Source organism: Muntiacus reevesi, chromosome 1 (genome assembly GCF_963930625.1).
Source record: "Muntiacus reevesi chromosome 1, mMunRee1.1, whole genome shotgun sequence".
Classification (NCBI taxonomy): Eukaryota; Metazoa; Chordata; class Mammalia; order Artiodactyla; family Cervidae; genus Muntiacus; species Muntiacus reevesi.
The window spans coordinates 221,396,104-221,402,103 of record NC_089249.1 but is presented as its reverse complement, the minus strand read 5'-3'; positions in this window follow the sequence as shown (position 1 = coordinate 221,402,103).

Here is a 6,000-nt window from a genome sequence, read left to right as displayed (position 1 = left end):
TCGGCGCGCCCTATAAAGGTCCCGCGGGCTGCGGGCGGGGCGGGGCGGGCCGGCCGGGGCGGGGCGCGGGGACGGCGGGGCTCGGGGCAGTGTCGCGCGCGATGTGGGCGGCAGCCGGTGGGGGGCGGGGGGCCCCACCGGGAGCCGGGCCCGTGGCTTCGAGTTCAAGGTGTCGCCGTGCGTTTGGGGGGTGGGGGGGGGCGGTTGGCCAGTGAGCCACGAAGAGTGCATCTGCGGAGCCTTGCGCATCGTGGTCTGCATGTGATGGCTGGCGCGGCCCCAGTGTGCTCTGGGCTCCTAGCCTGACCTCCCCGTCCCCTCCCACACACCCAGGGACCTCAGCCCCAGCCACTCCCTAATCCAACCCTCCAGGCCATCCGTCTGGCCACCTAGACCCTGGAGCCGGTGGGCACAGCTGGGTATAAGCACGTGGGGGGAGGGGCTGTGGAGAGGAGACAGACAGATGCAGACACACCCTTGGTCCCAACAACATGCCAACAGCAATAATCATACCGCACATCTTAGAGTGCCTACTGTGTGCCTGGCCTTTGCCCCCCTCCTACCCTGAGCCTGCAACAACCCCTCAGGTGGCCTGAACAACCTGCCTGCTCCTCTCCTCCAAGGGTCAGTGCTCTCTGTCCTTTACCACCTGGAATCCTGGTTTCCCAAAATGTGCAATGGGTTGGGAAGCACGCAGACCCCTGGGACCTCAGGGCAGCAGGATGCTTTTCCTACTCTGGGCAGATCCCTTCAGTCTTCGGGGCCCCAGAAAATTGTCAGGGCACCTCCAAATCTCATGGACCCTATACAGCCCCTCTACACAGTTTGTGTTTTTGGGGAATAATTAGTGACAGTCTCCTGGAGGCAAGGACCTTTGGGGGTGCTGGGGCAACAGGTTGACTAAGGCAGACCTACTCCTATCTTCAGTGAGCCCCTCTGATCTGTCCAAGTCATAGACAACAAAACACATAGACAGACAAACTAACGTGTAACTTTAAGAAGTGGAAAATGCTTTTAAGAAAAACAAACAATTGAGAGCTGCTGATTCTCTCCCAGGGCCTCCTATGCCTCATCGCCCCCCATTCCTGCATCTACCCCCTCCCCAGGTGTAGAAGCAGGACCCCTAAAGCCAAACCCCTCTTCTGCACGCACAAGATCTTCTGTGGGCCAAGACCATGCCCAGACCCTGTCCTCCACCTTAGCTGCCCAGCCTGACCCATGTCTCCCAGCCAATGCCAGGGGACACATTACTTCAGAGAAGCACTGAGGGAGGGCACCAGCCGTCTTGACCTGGCCTTGGCCTCTGACCGTCCAAGGGGGTTCTCTCCTATTTGGGAAATGGGGCAGGAATGAGACCCCGTGTTCTCACCAAGGGTGTGCGGGGGCTGCATAGGGTGACCTTGGCCAAGACCTGACCCTTCCACGGCTGCCACCCAGTCCTGAGCTGTGCAAATAAAAGGGCCATTGTTGGCCTGGCGTGGGTTCGAAACCGAGGCCAGCAGCCCGTGGCCTCTGCTTCCCAGGCTGGCGTGTCTCCCCAACCCAGAAGCTCTGTACTGCATGACCTTAAGGAGGTCATGGCCCTCTTCGCCGAGCCCCTCTTTCCAGTATCTCCCGTTGTGCCCTCTTCTCTACCCTGTCCCAGCCTGCAGCAGCTTCCTACCCTAGCCACCTGCCCTAAGGTTTTCTGGCCCACACCCATCCTAACTCCCCATGGTCCCAACTTACCACCCCCAGGGAAACTTACAGAGACAATCTGCTAATCAGATCTGTGATGGAAGATGCCAACCTGACCCAGCCCGGGGAGACAGGGCAGACTTCTCAGAAGGAGAGAATGTTTAATGTTGAGTTAGATTGAATGGTATGAGGGAAGGGGGGATGGAAACTGAAGTCATGGGATGTTTGTGCTACAAGTAAGAGAAAGCCTGAATACAGCCCTCTGAGACAAGTGGGTTCGCAGACCCTGTGACTATGTCACCTTCCATGGCAAAAGGACTTAGCACATAGGAGTAAGTTGAGGCCCTTCAGATGGGAGATGATCCTGGGTTAACCAAGTGGGCCAGTGTAATGACAGCATCCTTTAAAGTGGAGACCTTCCCCACTGTGGTCGGAGAGATGCAACATTAGGAGGACTGGACCTGCCGTTTTCGGCTTTGAAGATGGAGGAAGGGTCCTCCAGCCAAGGAATGTGGGCAGCCTCCAGAAGCTGGAAAGGGCAAGGAACAGATTCTCCCTTGGAGCCTCTGGAGAAGAACATGCTCTGCCAATACCTTGATTTCAGCTCAGAGAGACCTGTGTTGGAGTTCTGACCTCTGGAACTGGAAGAGAAAAAAATGTGTTGTTTTAAGCTACCAAGTTTGCGTCGATTTGTGACAGCTGCTAATACAAAGGGGTTCAGTGTCACAATGATACGGTCCCTACCTGACTGGAGAAAAACAAGGGGGTGAACACACATGTGTGAAGACAGTGGAGGATCGAGACCCTGGGAGCAGGGAGGTTGTGGAATCTCCGAGGAGGTGACTCTAAGGCCTGGAGGGAGAAGGAGGCATCGTGTGGAAGTGCAGTCCAGTCTGGGCCACCCTGGCCAGGCCACATGTGACCACTCTGTGCCTCTATGCTCTCAACTGTAAAATGGGCACAGATCTCAGTACCGCAGATTCCAGTCAGGATGCTAGGCACAGTGCTTGGTGCACGGGAGGGGCATGACATGGATGCAGAGATTCTTATTACTTAAGGAATAGGTAAGTATTTTACCATTCAGCACAAGGCAGGCATCCACTTTACAGAGGGGTCAACTGAAGTCGGAGAAAGGAAAGTGAATTTCTGGGGGTCTCAAAGCCCCACAGGGTCGGGAATGGAGTCAGTACCAGGCAAACAAGATTCCAGGACCCGAGCATCAGGATGCATCCCCAGATTGTGGGATTCCTCAGGTCCCAGAGCCAGGTTTTCCTTTGGGGAATCACCTCCTGTACTCCCAGCTCAAAAGCCCCCAAGAGTGGCCCCAACCCAGGCCTGACCACTTAAGAGTCATCTGACATTTAGCAACAGGAAGAGTCAGCTCTGAGACATTAGCTTGAAAAGGACCACCCACTTCTTGCCTGAGCTGGAAGGATGTGAGCCTGGGGTTGCAGATGGCTTCTGCCAATGTCCAGGGAGAGGCCAGCTCAGTGGGACACTGAACCAAGAGAGGCAGCAGTAATGCCCTGTGGTCTTATTGGAGGTCCTTGATCCAGCTGTGCCTGAACTCCTCTTCCCCATAAGATAAAGCTGATCTAAGCAGCATTTCTGTCACTCGCAGGGAACAAAACCAGCTTACAATAATCCTGCTTATATTTTATTCAAGCAAGGGCTTTAGAACCCAGAGCAGCAGGTTCTGTAGGGGCTGTGAGAATCACACCACGCTGCTGTACCAGCCACTGCCTCCAGGATGGCCTGGTAAAGAACACTTGGTCACTGGATCCCACATTACTCAAGCCAGAAGAATGCTTGTGATAGACCCCACATCAACTTAGCCTGTGCAACACTTGAACTAGACTTGAAACTCCGCAGTCTGTGGGAAGCAAGGTCTTGCTGGTTCCTTAGTGGGACATATGATGACAACCAAGGGCTTTCCTGGTGACTCAGACAGTAAAGAATCTGCCTGCAATACAGGAGCCCTGGCTTTGATCCCTAGGTAGGAAAGATTCCTGAAGAAGGAAATGGCAACTTACTCCAGTATTCTTGCCTGGAGAATCCCATGGACAGAGGAGCCTGGAGGGTTATAGTCCATAGGGTCACAAAGAGTTGGACACAACTGAGCGACTAATACTTCACACAAGACAACACTGAAGACTCGGCCATGGCAGATAGCATGGGAGAACTCTGAATAGAGCTGGGTATTGTAACGTCCAAAACGTTCGTATGGTCCCTGCTCTAAATGCCACCCAGGGCTCCCCATTGCCTCTGGATGGAGTCCAAGCTTGCCGGCTTAGGTTTGAAGCCTTTCCTTCAGAGACTACTCAATTCTTGCCCCTTCCCTTAGCTACTTTCCCACGTCGCCCCCAAATGTCCCCCATGCCATCCTCTTTCCTATGAAAGAATAGGATTTTCGCAGCAATCTGGCGGCCACGTTTGACGCAGAAGGCCGGACCTGCCCTCAGCTTGGAGGCGAATCCTGATTGGGTGAACAGGGTTGAAGTGATGCACAACCCTGTGATCCAGCTCTGGCCAATGGTAGGAGGGACAGCCTACTAGGGCGAGGCTTCAGGGAAACACGGGAATGCTCAGCAGGCCTGTGTCTGGAGGTGACTGTGTAATAGCTTGACGTATGAGTTTCCTGTTTGCTGCTTTAACAAAGTGTTGTAAATTTAGCTGCTTAAAATAGCACAGACTTATTATTTACTGTTCTGGAAATCAGCAGTCTGACAGGAGTCTTACTGAGCTAAAACATCAAACGTATATGGGGGCCTTTATTCTGCGCATCACAGTGCTCACTGTTGTTGAGCGTCTGACTTTGCCGACATTTGTTGCCGTATCCCAGATGTGTTCTTGTGCCTGGCACACGGTCGATACCACCATCTGTGATTGAGGGATTGCGTGGTGATCTCGATCCCTGCCAGGCTGAGAGGTGATGCGACCCCACCTCCTTTGAGGGAGGCAGAGCCTTGATAAAGCTCTGAAAGCTTAATTACCCAATTTGGTAAACGTGTTGCTGCTTCAGATAAGAGAGTGGCCTAACTTTAGAAGTACACCTGGTCGTGCTTGGGATAAAGGGGCTGGGGGCAGCAAGTTTGCCCAAAATTCCACACAGACACACAGAGAGAGCAAAAAAAGTTCGCCACTGGTATGCCCGAGTCAAGGACGCGTGGGACCCTTTGTACTATTCTTGAAACACTTCTGGAAGTTAGAAATTATTTAAAATAACAACTTTTGAGCAGCATTCAAGAGATGAGGATGGAGGCATCCATCTCCCCCACTGGCTTCACAGGTCCTGGTCCTGACGACTTAGTCCTGAAAGATTCCTTGAGCTGGTGGAAATGAAGGAAGTTTGACCTAAGAGGATGGTGACTTGACCCCAGGAGAATAGGTTGAAGGACATCTGAGGTTCTGGGGCTGCCAGGTCCTGGGTATGGGTGACTCAGGGGTCTAAAATAAAAAATACAAAACACAAACCAACAAATACAAATAATAAAAAGGATGTAAGTCAAAATATGTAAATAAAAGGTTGAAAAGCAAGCAAAAAAAAAAAAAAAATGCTTAAGCAGATAGCAGTGTATTCATGCCTGTTGAAATAATGCCCGGTGGGGCAGTGGCCTCCCTAGGAAGTGGGTGACAGAACTGCTTTCTCCAGCTCTAGCGTTCCCAAAGCTCCCTCCCAGAGGCTGGATTTGAACCCAAGTCAGTAACTAGGGGGTGAAATGGTTCTGTCCTGAGAGGTTACCTCCTAATCCACTTTCAAAGACTATTCAAGAAAATGCTTAGAACTCATCAGGAGGCACCCCACAATCAGAGAGCCCTGGGGTGGCCAGGTTTCCCGCCACACATCTGTCCCATCAGTGGCAGCAGCAAGATGGCCACTGGTCATAAATGGATGCCTGAGGCCCCAGAACCTCAGGACCTCTGGATCACATGCAGATACTGGCCTGATTACTTGAATTTGGATATCCCAGTCCCAGGGTAACCAGCGGGGCAAGAAGCCGAGATCCAGAGGTCCAATGATTGTGTCTGCTGTGTGACCATGTTTGAGCCTCTGTCTCCTGCCACACAGGAGACCTGGGTTTGATCCTGGGTTGGGAAGATCCCCTGGAGAAGGGAAAGGCTAACCACTCCAGTATTCTGGCCTGGAGAATTCCATGGACCCTATAGTCCATGGGCTTGCCAAAAGTCAAACAGGAGTGAGCGACTTTCACTTTCACTTTCTCAACTATAAAACAGGAGTCTTCATTGCTCCCACATCCTGGTGCTTGTGTGAGGATTAAACATCTGGCTGGCACATCTTAAGCGCTTAGTTTTATGATACAA